This window comes from Malania oleifera, chromosome 10, assembly GCF_029873635.1.
Source record: "Malania oleifera isolate guangnan ecotype guangnan chromosome 10, ASM2987363v1, whole genome shotgun sequence".
Lineage (NCBI taxonomy): Eukaryota > Viridiplantae > Streptophyta > Magnoliopsida > Santalales > Ximeniaceae > Malania > Malania oleifera.
The window spans coordinates 80,806,174-80,831,260 of record NC_080426.1 but is presented as its reverse complement, the minus strand read 5'-3'; positions in this window follow the sequence as shown (position 1 = coordinate 80,831,260).

Genomic DNA, 25,087 nt, shown 5'->3' with positions numbered 1-25,087 from the left:
CCTGATCACTTATGAATTAACCATAAATAAGAGACTTAATGAGCATAATAGGGCTAAGAAAGTGACTGCATAAAAAACCTCCACTAACTCATTTAGTGAATGTAGTGAATCTAACACTGATGATGATATGGCCTTACTAACCAAAAAATTTAGCAGATTCTTCAGGAAGAACAAAAAGCCATATAAAAGATACAGGGAGTCTATAATCGAGAAGGGAGAGTCTAGTAAAAGAAAAGAAAAATCAAATGCTCCCACGTGTTATAACTGCAACAAGGTCGAGCATATCAAACCACGTTGCCTATTGCTGAAAAAAAAGGCTAAGAAAAAGAAGAAAGCCATGAAAGTTGGGACATCGTGGGATAAACTAAGTAGCAGTGACTCAGAATCAGACCACAATGACTTAGAGGTCGCTAATATATGTTTGATGGCACACAATGATGAGGTATCATCTTCTAGCTCATTATCTTCTTACTATTCACCTGATGATTGTGATTCTGATTGCACGCCTACGCTTAGAGAATTACAATCTGAATATATTTGTGTATCGAAATTGTTGAGTAAGATAACCAAATAAAATAATGATTTGAAAAAGAAATGTGAAAATTGGTCAAAATTGTTTGATATAGCAAAAACCTCTCATGCTTCCATTTTAAAAGAAAAAGATATTACTATTGTTGAGCTTGAGAGGAAATTGGAGAATAGCTCCAAAATTATTTTTAAATTCATCGAGGACAAACGCAATTTTGAAAAACTACTTGGTGCCCAAAGAAACTCCTTAAGTAAAGAGGGTCATGTTTTTAATGGTATTGAAAATGTTAGACGACCTAATCTTTACTTAGGACATTTTACACGTGAGTCAAAGTCTTATGTTCCTCCTAAAGATCCTAAGTGTAGAATAAAATGTTTTAAATGTAAACAAATTGGTCATATTCAATTTGATTGTCCACTTAGGAATAAGTATGCTAGAATTAGGAAAGTATGGGTAGTTAAAGGCGATCCTACTACTAAACCCCGTGGACCCAACAAAATTTGGGGACCAGTATCAGTTACCTAGTTTATCTTGCAGGTATGCCTAAGATTGTCCTCCTCCAAGGACAGGTGGTACTTGGATAGTGAGTGCTCACGGCACATGACTAGCGACAAGGGAAAATTCACTTCAATCATTCCCAAGGATGGAGGTTATGTGACATTTGGGGCAATGCAAAAGGATGCATCATCGGGGTAGGTAAGGTTGGAAAGGATTCCTCTCTTACTATTGATAATGTTTTATTGGTTGATGGACTGAAGCGTAATTTACTAAGCATAAGTTAATTGTGTGACATAGGATATAAAGTATCTTTTGAAAATGATAAATGCATAGTAGAAAATAAATCAGATCACAAAGTGCTTTTTACTGTCGATCATCATGAAAATGTTTATACTACTTCTCTTGATAACTTAGCTTCACAACAAATAACATGCTTTTTTGCAATAAATGAAGCTAGTTGGTTATGGCATAGGCGCTTAGGACACGCTAGCATGGATTTATTTTCAAAACTTGTTAGAAAAGAATTAGTGAAAGAATTTCCTAAAATGTCATTTGTAAAAGATAAAATCTGTGATGCCTATCAAATGGGTAAGCAAACAAAATCTAGTTTTAAGAAAAGGAAATTCATATCTACTCCTAGGCCACTTAAGAGGCTACATTTAGATTTATTTGGTCCTAATTCTGTACAAAGTCTTTGTTAAAAATCATATGCTTTTGTAATTGTAGATGACTTTTCTAGATTCACATGGGTGTTGTTTCTTGCACATAAAAATGAATCATGTGAACAGTTTACCAAACTTTGTAGAAGAATTCAGAATGAAAAAGGGATATAAGATAACTTATATAAGAAGTGATAGAGGTACGAAATGTAAAAATGAGGGCATAGAAAATTATTGTCACTTAGAGGGTATATCACATAACTTCTCTGCACCTAGGACACCTCAACAAAACGGTGTGGTAGAAAGAAAGAATAGGTCACTACAAGAGATGGGTAGAACTCTGCTAAATGAACATAACTTACTTAAATACTTTTGGGTCGAGGCCATAAATATTGCATGTTATGTTATGAATAAGGTGTTGATTAGACCGTCAATTAATAAAACCCCTTATGAATTATGCAACAACCATAAACCTAATATTTTCTATTTTCGTGTGTTTGGTTGTAAATGCTTTGTGCTCAGGGATAATGAACACTTCGGAAAATTTGACTCTAAATATGATTAAGTTATTTTCCTAGGTTAAGTACTTAATAGTAAAGCATATAGGGTTTTTAACAAAAGAACATTGACTGTCATTGAATCTATTCATGTTGTGTTTGATGAATCTAATCCATTTTCTAAGAAAGAGGATGAAGATAATATTGATATTAGAAAATGTTTAGATAAATTATCTATTGAAAACAATGCAAGTGAAAACCCAGAAATAAATGAAAAATCATCTGAAGATAATGAAAATCAGGAGTTGCCTAGAGATTGGAAATTCATTAGAAATCATCCTATAGATCAAATCATAAGTGAACCCTCCCGTGGTGTAGCCACAAGATCCTCCTTGAAAAATCTAGTGAATCATTCTACTTTCTTATCCCAAGAAGAACCTAAAAATATTAAAGAAGCCATAGAGGATGAGTCTTTGGTGATGTCCATGTAAGAAGAACTTAATCAATTTGAAAGAAGCAAAGTGTGGACGCTAGTTCCTAGGCCTAGTGATCATACCATTATTGGAACTAAATGGGTATATAGAAATAAGAAAGATGAGAATGTGGTAGTAACTAGGAATAAGACTAGACTAGTCACCCAAGGGTATAATCAGCAGAAGGGGATTGACTTTGATGAAACATATGCTCCTATTGCTAGATTAGAAGCCATTCGTATGCTACTTGCTTATGCCACTTTTAAAGATTTTAAATTATTTCAAATGGATGTTAAAAGCTCTTTTCTAAAGGGCTATATTAATGAAGAAGTATATGTAGAACAACCACCTGATTTTGAAAATCATAAATACCCAAATCATGTTTACCGGTTGTCTAAGGCCTTGTATGAATTGAAACAAGCTCCTAGAGCTTGGTATGAGAGGCTTAGTGCTTTTCTACTAGAAAATGGGTTTACCCGTGGCAAAATTGACACTACACTTTTCATCAAATCCAAAAATGATGATATGCTCCTTGTTCAAATTTACGTGGACGATATCATTTTTGGAGCAACTAATGATGAGTTGTGTAATGAGTTTGCCAAATGCATGCAAAGTGAATTTCGAAATGAGCATGATGGGTGAACTTAGTTTCTTTTTGGGGCTACAAATAAAGCAAGCTAAATGTGGAACTTTCATATGCCGATCTAAATATATCAGGGACTTGCTAAAGAAATTTAATATGGAAGATTGTAAAATTCTTGGGACACCTATGAACTCTTCCATTAAGCTTGATAAAGATGAGCAAGGAATCCTTGTTGACGTGAAATTGTATCGTGGCATGATTGGGAGTCTTCTATATCTTACTGCTAGTAGGCTTGACATTATGTTTAATGTGTGTATGTGCACTAGGTTTCAGGCTGCTCCTAAAGAATCCCATCTAAAACCAATTAAAAGAATCCTTAGGTATATAGTTGGAACTATAAAGTTAGACTTATGGTACCCTAAGCATACTACCTTTGAGATTGTGAGTTATACTGATGCTGACTTTTCCGGTAGTAAGGTTAATAGAAAAAGCACCAGCGGCACTTGTCACTATTTAGGACAATCTTTTATATCTTGGTCCTGTAAGAAACAAAACTTAGTTGCCTTATCCACAGCCGAAGCCGAATATATTGCGGTTGAAAGTTGTTGTGCCCAAACACTTTATATGAAACAATAACTTATGGATTATGGATTGCACTATAATACAATACTGATTAAATGTGATAATACTAGTGCAATCAACATCTCTAAAAATTCTATCTCACATTCATAAACTAAGCAAGTTGAGATTAGACATCACTTCCTTCGTGATCATGTGCAGAAAGGGGATGTTGCACTTGAGTTTGTATGCACCAATGAGCAATGGGCGGACATATTCACTAAACCACTTCCCGAAGATAGGTTCATACAAATTAGACGTGAGTTAGGTCTAATGCACAGTAAAGTGGCTTCTTAGGTGTTTCGTAGTTTGCATAAATTTATGGGGAGCTCTCAAGTGAAATTTACAAGTCTTAGCAACTAATATTATTGATGATATGTCTCATTGCCTTAGACTTTGTGAATATTGATTGTTGCTTGTGCGTATAATTCTTATCTCTATAGCACGTTAATGATGCATTTTATGTTTTATTGCATTGATCATACTTGAATTGTTTGAGTAGTTGTGGATAAACTGGTAGGACTTATAAACTCAAACAGATCGTTATTTATACATGATTTGTTTTGGAAAGTCCAATTTTCAAATAGCACTCTGCCGAAATTTTTCAAAAACTTTCCAAAACTCATAAGGTATAAATATATTGTTTACCCATTGCCTAGAGTTCTTAAGTCTTATGGCCCTTTTTGCTATTGCCAAAAGGGGGAGATGAAGAGGCAAAAATATTTGGGTTAAAAATGAATTTTCTTTGATGCATATTGATAGGGGGAGCCCTCTTAGGCTATACCCATATTTTTCCTTAATGTATTTGTCATCATCAAAAAGGGGGAGAATGTTGACCTTATAGGTCACGCCCGGTTTTGATAATGACAAATACTTGTTATATTTAATGGGTGTTTGAGGTTATGTGCAGGAACTCAAAGTGACAGATCATAATGCACAAAGAGAAAGTGAAGTTGAAGACCCAATTTCTATTTGTATTGTATTTCACTTTTACTCAAAGGGTCTCTAATAGTAATTAGGTTCTATGGTTTGTAATAATCACACACACATCACATGCATGATCTAATACGTAAGCTCAAACCAAACATGACTGAAACAACACCTAGAAATGACCCTAGGACACTCACTCACTCACTTGTATGTCTTGGTCACTTGTATAGGGTGTTTGTTGGATGAAACAGGACCGAAATACACAAAATGTGCACACTCGGTCGACCGACACCTCACATTCATTTTGCCCCTGTTCGACCAAACCTGGATTGGGTCAATTGGTTGACCACATCCCGGTCGACCGAACTCCTGCAGTTCATTTGGCCTCGGTCGACCGAACACCCCAGGGGTCAACTTTATTGACCTCCTGGTCGACTAAGCACTTTTTGAATACCACCAACCTGGTCGACTGAGTTCCTCTGTGTGGGAACACAACGGTCTAATCGACCAACAAGCTCAATTCAAATTAACCCTGGTCAACCGAACCTCGCAAGAATTGAAAAATCGCCTTCGGACTTATATGTTTGTTCGACCGATACGACAGTAATTTCACACCCGGTTGATCAAACCCCAAGAACTTGGGTTGATCAAACTTGTCCTGGTCGACCGGTGCTCTCGGGTTGGACCTATTTTTTTACCACGGTTAACTCACTAAAATAGGGTTAAAATAATTAAATAATATTAAATATTTTGTAATTATTCCAACCATGTCCTTAATGGTTATAATTCAAGGGAAGTCTATATATACCCCTTCATTTGGAATGATTAGGAACTGGATTAGCAAACTTGATTAAAAATTCTCTCTTAAATTTCAAAATTCCTAATATTCATTTCTAAGCTTCATTCACTCATACTTGCCTTCTATTATTGCCAAAATCCTTTAAGTTTGTTTTGAGTGATTGTTTGCTCTCCTTTAGTTTGTGATTGATTGATACAATTTTTCTTGAGAGTCAAACCTAAGTATTCTTAGGGGACTTTGTTAATAAGTCTCTCCTAAGAAGACTTCCATTAAACTTTTGAGTATTGCATATTCATTGCAATATCATGTAAAATTTGTATTTGTTTTTGGATTGCAAAATCTTTTCAAAACATTTTCAAATATCTTGTGTGATTTATCTTGACATACCCTTGAAAAGATATTTGTTTATGAGATAAAAATCTTTGTTGCAATATTCACTGATCTATATTTCATTTGTTGAATACAAAGATTAAACTTCTTTTACAAACCAAGCATATTCATTACTTGAGCTTTATACGATTGAGAAAACATGTTGGTTGAAATATATGAGATTTGATTTATATCTTTGTTTAAGCACTTTGATTGAACATCTTGTGATACAAAGAGTATATTGCTTGCACTCTCATGCACCGATTACATTGATAGAAAATATTTATTTGAGAGCATATATTCAACCACATTGAGCTTACATATTAAATCATTTGGTGGTGTATGTGATTGTGCGTAACTGGGTACATATCTGCTTTACATGAAAGCATAATCACTGTACCAATATTCCTTGATTGTAAAATCTGAGTGTTTCCAGACGTGGCCTGAGGGGACGGTAATCCAGTCCGATAAGGATTGGTTGTAAAGGTTGAGGTCAGCCCTGTGCTAATTGACCTAGTTTGTTTAGGTGCCGCTCCACCCGTTTAAGTGAGCAATTATAGTGGTAATCCTTATGTTTATTAGCCAAGGTGGGGACGTAGGCAATTGGCCGAACCTCGATAACATTTCTGTGTGTCACTCTTATTTTACTGCTTTCTGGTGCTTGTGTTGCTAATTAGATTGCTTTATTTAATTACTGGTACATATTACAACTGATTTACATTACTTACACTAGATTGACTATAGGGTTATGAATATACTGCTGTTAGGAGATTTACCTAGGGCTTAAGTTTTAAAAATACCAATTCACCTCCCTCCCCCCCCCCCTCTTGGGATCACGGTAAAGCTAACACATTCATAACATTAGATGTCATAATCTCTCAACATACATGTGCAATAAACAAACAACACAAACATGAACCATTCACATATACACATCAGCAAACACATAAGAGGTGGCTCAATTCTCATAAATTCGTAGTGAAGTCACCAAAGTTGTCGACACAAGGCTTGGGTGGTAAATTTTGTTGTCAACTAGTTTGGTAGCCATTTTTAAAACAAGTGAAGTGTAAAAAACCAAACCATTGGTTATTTAACCCATCTTTTTATTTTGAGAATGGAGTTGCCACTTTATTTTAATTTTTGAAAAGGAAAAAAATAAAGCAAATCATTTTCAAAGAGTCAAGGGTTCAAGAGTACAATTGCAAATAAGGATGGTAGCTCTTTAATTATTTTCTAAATGGAATTAACGAATTAGCACCCTTAAGCACTAAGAATGGTTATTGCTCTTACCTTGTGTGTGTGTGTCTCCCATTAGAAAATTCATTTTTTAAATCAAATTTGGCAAAAAAAATTGTGAAAAAAATGGAAGTAGGTAGGAATCGGTTAACCACCCTCAATGGACATTCAATTTGGCTTGCATTCAGGTGAAGTCAATTGACAATCCCTTAAAGGGTTGTTGTCTACTAAAGGTTGCCTACCCTTTTTATTTTTGTTTCCACAAAACTTTAGGTTATCCCCATCATTTAAAAAGACTTTTATGGTGTATATATAGAGGCCAAAGCCCCATTGAGACCCCACTATCTTGTGTCTTTCCAAATAATCACAAAAATATAAAACACAAAAAAAAAAAAAAAAAAAAAACACATTCACAAATACAAAATGTCCTTTTATTTTTGAAAGTGTGATTGCATCTATGTGAGAAAAGACTACTTACATACCCAGAAAATGAGATCAAATCACTTGTAATTCTTCAAAATAATTTTAATTTCTAATTAAAAACATTTTAGATTTTTTTGGAAACTATTTGAAGTCTTAAATGAAAAATCCACACTTTTTTTATTATTATGAAAACCATGTTTTTTGAAAATTCTCTGCAAAAGTATAGCCTTAAAGTCTATTAATTTTTAGAAAATATGCACTTTTTCACCCTTAAGCCACATCATAGGTGATTACTTTGAAAAATGACATATTAACTTGAGAATTTTGATTTTTTGGTGGGAGAACCACAAACCCACCTTGAAATCACTTAAAAATTGAGTCAAAACATTTTGAAAATATCCAAAAGTCACATCATGGACATTTATTTCAATTTTTTTTTTTAAAAAAAAAAACACTTGAAAAATGACATTTTTGGTTTTTATGGGAAAACCATTAAAACATCATAAAATAATCATCTAGCAGACTCAACCATATACTTTAGTGAGTGTTTAAACCAACCACTGACTCAAAATCTAAGAAAAATCTATAAAAAAAAAGGTTGAATTCAACTTTTAGACTAGGGAGTCGACTGCGTCTTAATGGTAGTCCATTGTTTGTAGTAAATGAACCGGTTGTTCATGACCTTGAGGCTGATTGACCACCTACATGCATATTACACTATTTCTAAAACATTTATGCAATTTCTATGAAACCTATGCATGGACCCTACCTATTCCTATCCTAGATAACATGCCAATTACAAAAATTAATGTGTATATGTAAGAAAAAGAAAAGAGATTTCAAGAATCATTTTTTCAAATATGCATTTTCTTAGACTAAAATAGTGCCAAAACCAATTTGCATTTGAAGTATGTATGGCAAAGATTTCAGAGGCACTCAAATGGCACTATGCACAAAAGAACATTCAAAATATTGTAACACATGAAAAGAATACAACAATAAGACACATCCAGGCACAACTACAATATGAACTTAAAAATTATAGAAGAAGCGTGAGAGAACTTACCTAAATTCCAAAAAAAGTGTATATTTCTAGTGGAAGAACTGTAGTGACCTGGGGAATTATGGTATTTAAATAATGGAAGAAGGAGAAAATGAAATTGTATTTGAAATACTTAAATAGGGCCTCATCGACAAACACAAAGAGTTCATCGATGAGTACACATGAGGGGCTCGTCGACAAGGACATGTCTCGTTGATGAGAAGATACCGAGAGACTATTTTTCCGTCTCTAAATTTCGTCAACGAGAAATAAACGTTCATCGACGAACTTCCTTCGTGACCTCGTCAACGAAGTGACGTGGCTCATCGACGAAAGCTAGTGTTTAAATAGCCCTAATTCGTATTTCAGTCCAGATTTTTAACCCAAAACAAATACTCTCTCTCTCTCTCTCTCTCTCTCTCTCTCTCTCTCTCTCTCTCTCTCTCTCCATTTCCACTCATTCTCTCTAAGTTTCTAGGCCGGATTCACACCGGTTCGACAATCTGAGACCACCACGACATTCCTGGAAGAGTTTTCTTCAAATCTGCTAGAGTGGATCGTTGGTGGGGCTAGCTTGAATTCCATCCCAAATTCGGGGTAAGGCTTTCTATTTAGTATTTGACTTTCCTGCAGTTGTAGAAAATGTAGTAGTCAAAGAAATACTGAATTTCTGTTTTGGGAAATGTTGTTTTCAAAGTGTTGAATGGGGAACCCTGTGGGTGCAAGACTAGTTGTTGTAGGGGCTTTTCAAAAATCAGGTATAGGGATAAACTAAGCTAGTTGTTTTTATGAAAATATATATGTATAATCTTACCGCATTTAATTTCAGGAAAATAAATATATATTAGCATTATGTTTGGGGAAATACTGCTATAAATGATGATATGTTTTAAAAATGTGTAATACCCATTTTGTGTGGTATGAGTAGAATTTATTATGAATTACTATTTTCTGGGAAAATATTAAATGATACAAAGTTTTACTATGATATACTGGTGTATGGGCCAAGAGTTTTTATATGATATACTGGCGTATGAGCCGAGAGTTTTATATGATATATCGGCGTATGGGCCGAGGATGTTCTCACATGATATACCGGTGTACGGGCCGAGCCTTTTACATGATATGTCGACGTACAGTTCGAGCCTTTTATATGATATGTCGGTGTACGGGCCGAGCCTTTTATGTGATATGTGATACAGCGTACGGGCCGTGATTAATAAAATACGAAATGTAGATGTAAGGGCCGAAGATTTTCATATTATGCTATGAATTGTGATATGATGATATTGATTTGACAATTATTATTATGGAATAGCAATGTATCACATTTGAAATATGTTATATGTTATCATAACATGGTTGGCTTGGTTTAGGCTTACACAAGCACGGTACCATAGCTATGTGATCAAGATCATTATGATGTTAGTGTTATCGCTGTCGTACGGGGTAGCGTGAGGATGGATAGTCAATGTGGTTTATTGAAGTGTTGGCACCCCTGGTGTACGGACCAGGTCTGGCAGACCCATCGTACTTATAGACTTTTGCTTTTGACTTGGCAATGATCGGCCAACCATTGTCAGGTCCTACCTTCAAACCACACAACCCAGTCATGTGGGGGTAAGACATGACACCAGCTAGCTAACCTTCCAGGGTTGTTTTTGTATTATTATTATATAAGATGAATTATGCTTATGAAAATTCAGTATATCCTGCTATGTTATGATTATATATGTTTTTCCTAGATATGATACAGACAGTTTCACTGAATATGTTTATGTATGGTCTTATGTATAATATGGAAATACTCATGTTGTCAAACACTAGTATTAGTTTATTTTCCCTTACTCAGAGGTGTCTCACCCCAAATTATACAAACATTTCAGGAGCCCTAGAATAGGAGAGCGGATAAAGCTCTGCAGCATTGGAGTTCAGCCATTTTACCCTATTTGAAGGGTAAGTCTGTTGCTATGGTCTGATGGATTTGTGGACGGTGACCCTAGGCCATTTTTGGACATTTTTGGGTTATGTGTATTTTTATGATGTATGTAGTAAACTCTGGTATTGTACTGATTTTGCGTTTTGGTATATATATGGTTTTACGTTTCCCGCTGCTTAGGCTTCCGTGTTGTAATTCTGATGTATCCCTGGTACCCACGGGTCTAGGTTGATTATGATCTGCTAGGTTTATTATATCGGCTTTTATTATCATAGAAAAAAAATGGTAAAATAAGCAAGTCGTTACAAAGAACACTCAAAAAACACACACCCCCCCCCCTAAAGAATTGAATGATAAATTGAGAGAATGAGATGTCTATGTTGACCTTATAGGTCACACCCAGTTTTGATAATGACAAATACTTTGGTATTTAATGGTTGTCAAGTTTGTGTGCAGGTTTATATTAGCAAACCAACTGATGGCACATGAAGACTTGTAGACTTATTGTAATTTATATTTTGCCTAATTTGGGTATGTAATAGTAATTAGGAGAAACGGTTTGTAATAATCTATGCATGTCATGCATGTAGGTTTTGTAAGCTCAAAATGATAGTAAAATGACCATAGGGGCTGAATGATTTTAGCGCACCCTTCGATCGACCGACGCCAGGTTTTTGGGCGTACTTGAAAAGACTTTAAGTTCCTACACATTGTGCACAAAGTCCCCATAATCACTTACATTATCAAGGGAAAGAATTGAAATAAAATTGGACAAAATAGGGAAAGTATAAGAGAGCTCAAGTGACTGGACCCTAAGTGAACAAATCACCTCGGGCGCCCGAACTGTTGAGAAGTCAACAGTTTGACCATGTTTGAGCGACCGAACATATTTTGAGCGTATCTCCCTTAGGCACTCGAACCAGTGTCAGGTTCCTTTTCAACTACCCGAGCACCCGAACAATCATGTTCAAAATGGGCTCGAGTGACTGAATTGGCTGGTTCGGTTAACCGAACCTAGGACCAGGCACCTGAACCTATGAACAAATATTTCTAACTTTTGTTCGGGCTACCGAACCTACACTCAAGCTGCTGAACTAATTTAAAGGACATTTATAACTATGTTTGTTCGGGCGACCGAACCATGGATCAGCCACCCGAACCTCGGCGGGTTAAAAATTATTTTAACCACGGTAAATTAGGGTTAAGTTGGGTTAATGGTGTTTTAACTATTTGAAACTTTTTTAATAATTCCCAACAAGTCCCTAACGGTTATAATTTTACCACTGCCTATAAATATGGGTTCATTTGTGAGGATTAGTGTAAGAATAGCCAAAATAATAAGCAAAAATCCTCTCTATCTCAAAATCCCATTTTGCCCAAATACTCTCAAATTTCTATTCCCTTGATACATTTTAGTATTGTGAGAGTATATTGGTTGTGCCAGTGTATATTAGGCATTGCTAACACTCCCAATGTACATGTGTGATTGAGATATTGTTTTTGGGGAATTTAGCTTAGGTTTATCCCACAAATGTTCATATTATAAATCTTGTGTTGGGATAACCTAAGCTTAGGATATTTGCATCTTTGTTGCAAGTGTCAAATAGCTTGGTTTTTGTTGTGCAAATATTTTTCAAACAAGCAAAACATTTTCAAACTAGTATTGTGCGTATTTCATTAAGGAAAATCTTCTTGAACTAGTTTGATTATTTGATTCATATATTTGAAATATTGATTTGCTGCTGAATTGTGCATTGCTTAGATTCCAAGATATTGCTTGTTTAGAACACTCTTGAACATTATTGTGATCATATCTTGTTGAGTGTTATTTGCACATGTATACACATCACTGAGCTTACATTTACCTACATTATTGATGTGTATGCGATTGCGCGTATTGGGTACATATTTGCTTTACATGAAAGCATAATCACTGTACCATTTTATTGTTAAGAATACTATTGTATTTGGGCGTGGCTTGAGGGGTTTGATCTAGCCCAGAAAGATCAGGTTAGGGTCAGCCCTGCGAATTTGACTTAAGGTCTTCTCTACCCCACAAGGAGAATTTGTAAAGGTTGAGGTCAGCCCAGTGCTAATTGACCTGGTTGTAATCGGTGCCACTCCACCTATTAAGTGAGCCATTAGTGGAGTCCTCGGGCTTGCGAGCCAGAGGCAAGGACGTAGGCACAGTTGGTTGAACCCTGATAACATATCATGTGCCTTGTTTATATTTCTGCGCTTTATATTTACTGCACATGTATGTTATGGTGTGAATGATGTGGTTGATTTAAATTTCCACACATTACATTATTGGCACATTAGAATTGCATATAAAGACCCTAAGTTGTATAATTCAGTATTTCATTTAACCTAGGAGATAAATTTTTAAAAATTCCAATTCACCCCCTATTGGGAATACACCAATTCTAACAGTCTCTCAAATGCTCAAAATATAAATTCTTCTTAGAACACCCCAAAGCCTTAGTTCTCTCTATAGTAAACTCTCCCCATCTCCTATTAGGATGTGCCCAAAGTAGGCCATTTATGATCTATTTATAGACCATGTATGGTGGAGGAAATGCGGGTTTGAAATTTTGAATTTTGAATTCAAAGTTTCAACCTCCATAACCACCAACCAATAACCAATAATGGCCTGATTAATTATTTGACAAGTGGCAATGACCAAGACACTTGGCACCCTTGAAATTAATAGCCAATCAAAATAAGGGAATTCAAATTTTGAAAATTAATTGAATCAGTTGATCACCCTATAGGCCGGTTGACTACTATTAAGATAGTCCTAAAACTCTTCGTGTATGTGCAAAAAAGCAAGAAGGACAAGGACCGGTCGACCGTCATTAAGTGATTGATCAACTATCTTATACAAATTTACTTTTCTCTTTGTGTTTAGCTCAATTTTTAAATTGTGTCAATGAAGTTAAGAAATGTTTGGTTAAAAACAACCATCAACAAATAGAAGATCCAAATATCAAGAAATAATATCTAGAGAAACTTAAAAAAATAATTCTAATTTTTTAAGAAGAGGCAAAAAATTAAGAATCATATAGTTAAAAAATATATTAATAAATTGGATCAAATCCTAAGCCGAAAACTATAATAAATTTACAATATGAAATAAATATAATCAAGAAACAAATAAGGAAACTTCAACAGGAAAGTAATAAATAAAATTAACAATATTAGAAATTAAAGCATAAAAGGAAACTACCTCATAAGAAAAAGAAGTAAAAATTAAAGAGTATGAAAGCTCGAAAGATCAAGAAATTTTTCATAATAACATCTCAAAGTTAATTTGTAAAATTAGTTTTCAATAACGAATATTCCTTATAAATTATTGGTGTAGTAGATTTCAAAGCTAATTTAAATTGTATTCAAGAACAATTAGTACATACTCAATATTTTGAAAATACAATTGAAAAATTATATTCCACAAATCAATTGAATAATGGTTTTAAAATAATTCTTAAATTTGGAATAAAGTCTGCTACGTAATTTAAACATCCTAAAAATCTTTGTAATTGATTCTTATCCTTAATTTCGTTTGAAAATTTATTTGCAAATTCTAAAGATCTTTGAATCGGAGTAATTTTATTTTGATAAATGTTATGACCTAAAAATCTAACATTAACTTGGAATACTTTGATTTTTGGTTGTGAAACCACCAAACCATTTCTTTTGATAACTTCAAAGAAAATATTCAAATTTTGAAATGTTATTTTATTGATTCTGAGTATACAAGAACAACATCAATATATACAATTGTAAACTCTGTATAAGGATTAAAAATTTCATTCATAATATTTTGAAATTCAGAAGGAGCATTTTTCAAACCAGAAGGCATTACGTTCCAAAAGTAATAATGTCCAAATGGTACTGCAAATGTTGTCTTAAATTTATCTTTTTCTGCAATTTGTATTTGCCAAAAATCTAACTTCATATCAAATTTTGAGTATATTGACATTGTACATAACCTGTTTAGTAAATCTTTTTTATTAGGTATTGGATATCTAATCCATTGTAAACCTTTGTTTAAGGGTTTGTAATTTATGACCAATCTTGGAGCACCTCTTTCAATTTCTGCTTGATTTTGAACATAAAATGCAGAACAACTCTAAGGTGATTTACTTTTTCTTATTAATTTTTTGTCTAGTAAATCCTTGATTTCCTTTTTACAGTATTCAAGTAACTTTTGATTGATTTGTATTGGTCTTGCTTTTGTAGGTATCTTGTCTTCTGAAAAATCCTTAACATATGGGAGTTTAACCACATGTTTTTTCCTCGACCAAAATACATTGGGTAAATTTGAATAAACTTCTCTTTCTAATTTTTCTTTAAATTGCTCAATTTTACTTTTAATTTCTGGAGTTTGAATTCTCTCCTCTATTTTCTTATGATAAATTTCTTTTGACAATTGTTTTACATGTTTTCTATTTTGTCTTATTAAATTTATCCTTTTGACAGCTAAATCTTTTAAAGTATTTACATATTTTTCTTTCATTTTTTCTATGAAATCAAATATAATTTCTTGACCACCAATTTGGGAATGTATACCCTTTTCATCAACTTGAAATGGATGAATCAAAGTAAAAAATGGTGTACCAAGTATAATTTCTTGTTGTATATTTTTGACAAGTATGAAGGTTGTTTTTAAGCATATCTCCTTATTACAAATATGAACATCTAAAATTTTAAATCTTATTTGTAATCTTGCATTGTTTGCACAATATAATTGAGTATTTGTTTTTTCATAATACTGAGTTGGTATTAACCCTTCTTGAACACAATTCATATCAGCACTTGAGTCTAATAAGGCACAAGCGACTAACACGGATGTTTTATTAATAACAATTTTTTATTTTGTATACCACTTATAAATGTTAACTTTCGATAAATATCCTAGAAAAGCTTCTTTTTCATAATCTGCTTGAAAACTGTTGTCTTCATCTTCGTCATCTGATTCAATTAATTCAACTTTTGTTTTTCCCTTATCTAATGAGCTAACTTTTAGTTGTAACTTATTTATTTCAATTTTAATTTTATTAATTTCTTCTTTTGTATTTTTAACTTTTCTTTGCAAATCTTGAATAGTTGATTAATTATCTTTATTATTGTCTATTGATTCCTTCTCTCTATATCTACTAATTATATTAGTGATATCATATCCTTGTTTAAATTTAGGTATCTTTTCTTCAGCTAATTGTTCTTTTAGTCTTGTTAAATACTTATTTTTAATTTTTAGATCTTCAATGTGTTCATTCATTTCAAGCATAACTTCACTCTCTTTAGTAATTACATTGATACTTTTTGAACACTTGTCACAAAAACAAAATCCTACTTCTTCATTACATGATTCTTTATCTGAGGATAATTCTAATGATACAGTTTTTTGAATTTCATTAATAAATTCTTCTCCTATTTCAGAGGATGATTCCAATTCAACTTCTGATTCACTACTTATGATTAATGATATCATTTTTCTTTTGAGTTTATCACTACAATTTAATTCTTTTATTTCTTATTTAACCCTACAATCTTTTGCATAATGTCCTCTTTTTCCACACTTATAACAAGTTATTTCCTTTTTATCTTTATATTTCTTTTTCCCTTTTGAATGTTTAGAATAACTTGAATAATTTTTCTTTTTCTTTTTGTAATAATCTTTGTCATAATTTTTATAGTATCTTTTAGCTGATTTCTTATGAAAATTTTTTATGATGCTTATGTCCTTTTGATGGAGCTTGGATATTTTCATACCTGTATTGAGCACAAAAATCTCCTAATTCACCTTTATTAATTTTGAATTCACTTTTCATTTGAGATTGTATTTTTAACTCATTACAAAGTTTTAATCCTTTGTGATTTATAACATTAATAATTTGCTCATACGTAATTGCTAGGTAATTTGTTCCTAATGTATCTTTAATCATATCTCTAACACTCTGTGTAAATAATTTTGTTAATCCTCCTATGAATTTTTCTTTCCAAAATCCACTTATTCCATTTGGTCTACTTAAAACTTTTGTAAGAAATATATCTTTATACGATGAAAAATCTGATAATTTTGGACAAGTTAAATTGACTAATATGATACTATTCTTTTCTGCCATATTATCCGGTTCTCCTACAAAATCTTTTAGTATTGTCCAAAGTAACACAGAAACAACATCACGAACTTGAGTCCGTTGACCATTTTCTTCTTTACTTTTGACTACTCCAAAAATTCTATCTTTTTCGTTTTGAGTAAGATAATTATCCCACCAAAATCTTAATTATCTATTAAATCTTTGAACTAGCAATCTAACTATTGTAGCTTTTCTAGTTCTTTCATTATTAAATTTGTAGGCAATGGCTGCCAAGGTCATTTGTTGTACTAACCTAATAACTTGATATTTAGTGAAATCATTAAGATTCCACTCATGTAAAGAGCGTCCATTGAAACTTCTTTCTTCTTTTATAGGTTCATCTTCAAATAATAAGCTTGGAAATGTTGGTTTTTTGTAATAAGTTCTAACACTTTTATTTTTCCAAGAATTATTTTTTATTTTATTAATTTCAAAATCACTTTCTTCTCTAAAGCTTTTTTCCAAGTTATGAATAGCTTCTTCTTTTGTTAAGATATTTATCTTAAAATGTTCTTCTATTTTTCTTGTGAACTAATCATCTTTAGATTCAAAGCTAAATTTAATATCAGTCATTAAGAAAGGTTTGAATAAAGGTTCTTGTTTTTAAACTTTACTTGATTCTCCTTTTCCAAAGGTACAATTGATCTTAACTTATGACATTTCTTCTAAAATATTTTAATTCTTGTTGATTGGTTTGCAATTGATTGAAGCATTTGATTTGCGCAATTATTTTGACTAACTAATTGATCAAAATCACTATTAATATTTTTAACTTCCTTGAAGGGTGATGCAATTCCTTCTATTCCCTTATATGCAATTTTGAAAAAATCTTTTGAAGAATGTTTTGAAGATATGTAATTATTATCTAATAACTTCCATTTATTATTATGAATAACATTTTCAGTTTGTCTGCCTTTTAAATATTTGAAAAATAAAATATCTTTCTGAGTTTTTTGCATTTCTTCTAACCATTCTTCTCTTATTTTTTTCTCTTTCTTCTTTGTTTTATTTCTCAAAAAATTTATCTCGATTTTTTTGATTAAGTTTGTGTTTATAATCTTCTCTTAAAACTTCCATATTTGGTTCAAACTTTTTGTTTATGGTTAATAAATTTTTCCTTTGACCTTCTTCTTTTAAGGCTTCTCTCTGTTCTTCATCTAAAGCTTGAGACATTGTTGGTGAATTGGATTCTTCAGAATAATAACCTTGAGGAATAAATTGATTCCTTTAAGTTTATAATACTTATTAGGTTCTGTATAAACACTTGAAATACTTTTTTCTTCTTAAGTCTTTTGTTATTCTTGAACGCTGTTGTCCTACACTTCTACTTCTTGTTAATAGTGTTTGAAAATTTATTTTGACATTTCCAGTTTTATCTTGAATAATGCTTGTGGCTATAGTCTTTTGAACACTTCTAATTTTCTCTTCATTATTTTCATTTAAATTGTCAAATTCTCATTCTCTCCCAATTTGAATCTCATGCCAAAGAAGTTTCTTTAGTTGAGATACCAATGAGGTCCTCCCATAATTGGCTTGAAGTAAAAGAGTTTCACCTTTTGAACTTTCTTTAATTGTATTTGAAAAAACAGTTGAAGTTGTGACTTTGTAGTAAATTCTGTAAATTATTTCTAAATTTGAAGATCTTGAATCTATATTATAATTTTTTGTTTGAATATCTAGTGTTAATAACTTGTAAATTGACTCATTATGCAGATTTGCCCTAATATTTGAATAACATTAAAAATAAATTGGACCTTCTGCTATATTAGATTCTAACATTCCTAATGACGAATCATTAAATTCATGATGTCTAGCATCTCCAAGTAAGATGCAGACTGGTTTGTTAAGACCAGCTCTTGTTAAAGGAAATAGTCTTATTTGGACCATCCATTTATGAATTCTATCATATTTTGACCTAAAGACTTCTAAATCTTTTAAATATAGTAATCTCTTTTGCTACCTAGCTTCATTCGTAACTAAGGAAACTGACTTGTTAACTATTTTAACCAAGTATTCCTCATTGACTTCTAATGATCCCTTTTGCTTAATTATTTTAGCTTCTGTTTTAGCCATCTTCCAAATCTCTTTTGGATCTTGTTTAGGTAAGTCTTTACCATTCCAGTTTACTAATATTTTTTCAATTTTGCTTAATGAAATTTGAATTTCCTTTTTGTCTATTTTTTTGTTTGATGAAGATTCGTTTTGTCTCATATCAACTTCTTTTAAAAACTTTCCTAAAGTTTTAATACTTCGAACCAATCTATCCATACTTTTTCTTAAATTTTCCTATTTTGCAACTCTAAGACTCTTAATTGGGACCACCACCGGGACCACCCTTACACGCTCTATTGGCTCAACAAGGTGAGCATTGGATTTTCACTGGCTGACCAACGCTTAAGTGAATTAAAGGATGCAATTTTTAGAAAATTTTAGAAAAAGTTTGAATAGTTTTCGCTCTGAAGCCAAATCTTGGCAAGATCGTTTCTTAATAGTAAGTTTTTATGAAAAAATAGGAAATCATTCATCAAAACATCAAACAAACAATGAGTAATTTCTGATGTAGAGGATCAACCTTAAGGTTGCAGCTACAGAGCATACTTATGATAAAGAAAGAAAGCAAATTAAAAGAAAGAAAATCATTCATTCAAAACACATATTTAAATCAAACTTAAACACAAACTTACTTATTATTAAACTCTTGTTTACATGATAAAAAACCTATGGACTAAATATTGAGAGAGAGAAGAGGGAGAAGTATTTATTAATGAAATTCAAAAAACTGCATCATTAGAATTATCCTCACATAAAGAATCAAGGAATGAAGAAGTAAGATTTTGTTTTTGTGACAAGTGTTTAAAAAGTATCAATGTAATTACTAAAGAGAGTGAAGTTATGCTTGAAATGATTGAACACATTGAAGATCCAAAAATTAAAAATAAGTATTTAACAAGACTAATAGAACAATTAGTTGAAGAAAAGAAACCTAAATTTAAGTAGGGATATGATATCACTAATATTATCAGTAGATGTAGAGAGAAGGAATCAATAGACAATAATAAAGATAATCAACCGACTATTCAAGATTTGCAAAGAGAAGTTAAAAATACAAAAAAAGAAATTAATAAGACTAAAATTGAAATAAATAAGTTACAACTAAAAGTTAACTCGTTAGATAAGGGAAAAACAAAAGTTGAATTAATTGAATCAGACGACGAAGATGAAGACAACAGTTTTCCAATAGATTATGAAAAAGAAGATTTTCTAGGATATTTATCAAAAGTCAACATTCATAAATAGTATACAAAAGTAAAAATTGTTATTAATAAAACATGCGTGTTAGTCGCTTGTGCCCGCCAAAATCTTAATGATCCGTTAAATCCTTGAACTAGCAATCTACCTATTGTAGCTATTGTAGCTTGAGCCGGTCTTAACAAACCAGTCTACATCTTACTTGTAGATGCTAGACATCACGAATTTAATGATTCATTATTAGGAATGTTAGAATCCAATATAGTAGAAGGTCCAATTTATTTTTAATGTTATCCAAATATTAGGGCAAATCTGCATGATGAGTCAATTTACAAGTTATTAACACTAGACATTCAAACAAAAAATTATAATATGGATTCAAGATCTTCAAATTTAGAAATAATTTACAGAATTTACTACAAAGTCACAACTTCAACAGTTTTTCCAAATGCAATTAAAGAAAGTCCAAAAAGTGAAACTCTTTTACTTCAAGCCAATTATGAGAGGACCTTGTTGGTATCTCAACCAAAGAAACTTTTTCGGCATGAGATTCAAACTAGGGGAGAATGGGAATTTGCCAATTTAAATGAAAATAACGAAGAAAAAATTAGAAGTGTTCAAAAGACTATAGCCACAAGTATTATTCAAGATCAAACTAAAAATATCAAAATAAATTTTCAAACACTATTAACAAGAAGTAGAAGTGTAGGACAACCAAGTTCAAGAATAACAGAAGACTTAGGAAGAAAAAGTATTTCAAGTGTTTATATAGAACCTAATAAGTATTATAAACTTAAAGGAATCAATTTTGAACCAGAAATTCCTCAAGGTTATTATTATGAAGAATCCAATTCACCAACAATGTCTCAAGCTTTAGATGAAGAACAGAGAGAAGCCTTAAAAGAAGAAAGTCAAAGGAAAAATTTATTAACCATAAACAAAAAGTTTGAGCTGAATATGGAAGTTTTAAGAGAAGATTATAAACATAATCTTAATCAAAAGAATCGAGATAAATTTTTTGAGAAATATAACAAAGAAGAAAGAGAAAAAAGAAAAAGAAAAAGAGAAGAATGGTTAGAAGAAATGCAAAAAACTCATAAAGATATTTTATTTTTCAAATATTTAAAAGGCAGACAAACTGTAAATGTTATTCATAATAATAAGTGGAAGTTATTAGATAATTATTACGTATTTCAACACATCTGCCAAAAGATTCTTTAAAAATTGCATATAAGGGAACAGAAGCAATTGCATCACCCTTCAAGGAAGTTGAAAATATTAATAATGATTTTGATCAATTAGTTAGTCAAAATAATTACGCAAATCAAATGCTCCAATCAATTGCAAACCAATCAACAAGAATTGAAAATATTTTAGAAGGAATGTCAAAAGTTAAGATCAATAGTGCCTTTGAAAAAGGAGAATCAAGTAAATTTAAAAAACAAGAACCTTTATTCAAACATTTTTCAATGACTGATATTAAATTTAGCTTTGAATCTAAAGAAGATCAAATTACAAGAAAAATTGAAGAACTTATTAAGAAAAATAATATAAATACCTTAACAAAAGAAGAAGCTATTCATAACTTGGAAGGAAGCTTTAGAGAAGAAAGTGATTTTGAAATTATTTAAATAACTAATAATTCTTGAAAAAATAAAAGTGTTAGAACTTATTACAAAAGACCAACATTTCCAGGCTTATTATTTGAAGATGAACCTATAAAAGAAGAAATAAGTTTCAGTGGAAGCTTTTTACATGAGTGGAATCTTAATGGTTTCACTGAATATCAAGTTATTAGGTTAGTACAACAAATGACCTTGGCAACCATTGCCAACAAATTTAATAATGAAAGAACTGGAGAAGCTACAATAGCTAGATTGCTAGTTCAAGGATTTAACGGATCATTAAGATTTTGGTGGGATAATTATCTTACTCAAAACGAAAAAGATAGAATTTTTGGAGCAGTCAAAATTAAAGAAGAAAATGGTCAACAAGTTCAAGTTAATGATGTTGTTTTAGCATTACTTTGGACAATACTAAAAGCTTTCATAGGAGAACCGGATGATATGGCATAAAAGAATAGTATCATATTAGTCAATTTAACTTGTCCAAAATTATCAGATTTTTCATCGTATAAAGATATATTTCTTGCAAAAGTTTTAAGTAGACCAGATGGAAGAAGAGGATTTTGGAAAGAAAAATTCATAGGAGGATTACCAAAATTATTTACACAGAGTGTTAAGGATAGGATTAAAGATACATTAGGAACAAATTACCTAGCAATTACGTATGAGCAAATTATTAATGTTATAAATCACAAAGGATTAAAACTTTGTAATGAGTTAAAAATACAATCTCAAATGAAAAGTGAATTCAAAAGAAATAAAGGTGAATTAGGAGACTTTTGTACTCAATACGGGTATGAAAATATCCAAGCTCCATCAAAATTAAAATTAAAATTGAAATAAATAAGTTACAACTAAAAGTTAGCTTATTAGATAAGGGAAAAACAAAAGTTGAATTAATTGAATCAAATGACGAAGATGAAGACAACAGTTTTCAAACAGATTATGAAAAAGAAGCTTTTTTAGGATATTTATCAAAAGTAAACATTCATAAGTGGTATACAAAAGTAAAAAATGTTATTAATAAAGCATTCGTGTCAGTCGCTCGTGCCTTATTAGACACAAGTGCTGATATGAATTGTGTTCAAGAAGGGTTAATACCAACTCAATATTTTGAAAAAAGAATTGAATAATAATTGCAACAAAAGGAAATAATTGAAAAAATAAATCAATTCAAAGAAAATTTAGATTAAGAAGTTTTCTTAAATTTACCAATTCTGGCATAGAAAAAAACGTGTAGTAGAATTACCTTATGAAATAGATTTCATTGAGAAAAACATACCCACTAAAGTTAGGCCTATTGAAACGAATCAAGAATTCGTAGGATATTACAAAAAATGAAATTCGAACTTAATTAAATAAAAGATTGATACATAGGAGTAAAACCCCATGGAGTTGTTTGGCGATTTATATTTAAAATCAACCTAAAATAGAAAGAGGTGTTCTTGACTTGTAATAAATTATGTGCCTTTAAATAAAGTTTTTCAATGGATTATATATACAATGTCTAATAAAAAGGATTTAGTATGAAGATTATATAATGCTTCAATCTTTTCAAATTTTGACACGAAATATGTTTTTTTTGTTTGCCAAATTCAAGTTCATGAAAAAGATAGATATAAAACATCATTTATCGTCCCTCCTGGACACTTTGAATGGAAAGTAATGCCTTTTGGATTAAAAATGCTCCATCTCAATTCCAGAATGCTATGAATGATATATTCATTCTTTAAACAAAATTTTGAATTGTTTATATAGATAACGTTTTGATATTCTCAAAATCCACAGATTAATATTTTAAACATATGAAAATATTTTTAATGTTATAGAAAATAATGAGTTAGTGTTATCTGCAACAAAAATGAAGTTATTTCAAATTAAAATTAGATTTTTAGGTCACAAGATTTATCAAAGAATTACTAAACCAATTCAAAGATCTATAGCATTCGCCGATAAATTTCTAGATGGAATTAAACGATAAAAATCAATTATAAAGATTCTTAAGATGTCTCAATTATGTGTCTAACTTTCATCCAAATCTAAGGAAGATAATTAGACTGTTATCTCAAAAAGAGATTTTCTATATATTATTATGTATATAAAAGTTTCAAGATGATTTTTTAATAAAGAATTATTATTGAGAAATGATTGCAAAAAAAAAAATTACAAAAAAAAAAAAGATGTTTAAATTTTAGTTTCAAAACAAATTTTCGCAAGATGACAAACAAAATTATATATATTTTATTTTCAAATTTATTTTATTAAAGGTGAAAAAAATTCTCTTCCAAACTTTCTTACAATTGAATTTCTTCTTGGAAAATTTCAAGAAAAGAGAGAATTGAGTCAATCACGAGGGAAAGAAATTGTTAAAATGCAAATTTCATATGACAATGCCATAAAAAATGCAAGAATTTAAAATTTATATTTTATTATAAAGCATCTCAATAGGTTCTTTGTTTTAAGATTTGTCAGCTCAAACTTTTTGACACATTCATTATCCAAGCCAATTTCTCAATTGCCTCTCCAAACCCATCGCCATCAAAACTTTAAACCTCTAAAAAATATTATGCCCAAGTCATTAAAATATCTTCACCAATAGTTTGTTGACTTTTTGAGTCCAATCCTTATTTTGATGCTGACAAAGTACAAGTATCTTATGTGTATACTCAGTGCTTGAACAGGTTCAAAATTTGGGTCGCACATAAGACAAAGGAAAAATGGAAGTGAGGAGGAACTTAAAGCTCATACTCCTGACGTATTCTATGGAAAAATGAAAAACAAAAGAAGATGAAGACATAATAGATCTTATTTGTAATGCGTTTAATTTTAGATTTGGTATGTAACAATGCATACTTTACATGATATGATGCCAAGCTCAAACGGACCATAAACTGTGTTGGCCTAACTAGGCTTTTCAATCTTATTTTGATGATAACAAAATGAATGATGCTTTAACATATGGTGTTGAGTAATATGTTTTTAGGTAAAAGGATCTCAAGGTTGATAAACTAAAACCTCAATGCTAATCTAGTAGAAGCTCCTTAGAATATCAAAGGCAATGGACGAAAAATGAAGAAGTTAAGGGCAAGCAAATCCAAAGTCAAAAGTGAACCTCAAGAGGCTGAAGAAGGCTGAAGGACCTACTGATTTAAGGAGATCATAATTAGAAGGACTGTTGTAAGTACTTCTAAACCAAATGTCATTTAGGTATGTGAAGCTCTCATAAATCAAAAGAAACTAAGAAACATCTTGTTAAAAAAGCTTAAAATATATTTTAAAATCAAAGCAACAAAGGTCTTAAAGGAAGGAAAGTTTTCAAAAATAAAAAGAAGCCAAGCACCTGACAGACGATTGTCTATCTATGGACAGATGACTGGCAAAATTTGAGTATTTAAAACTGAAGACAGTGTCCTGGCAGACGACTGCCAGTGTTCTGGGTTTAAAATTTAACAATGATAGATGACTGCTTATATTC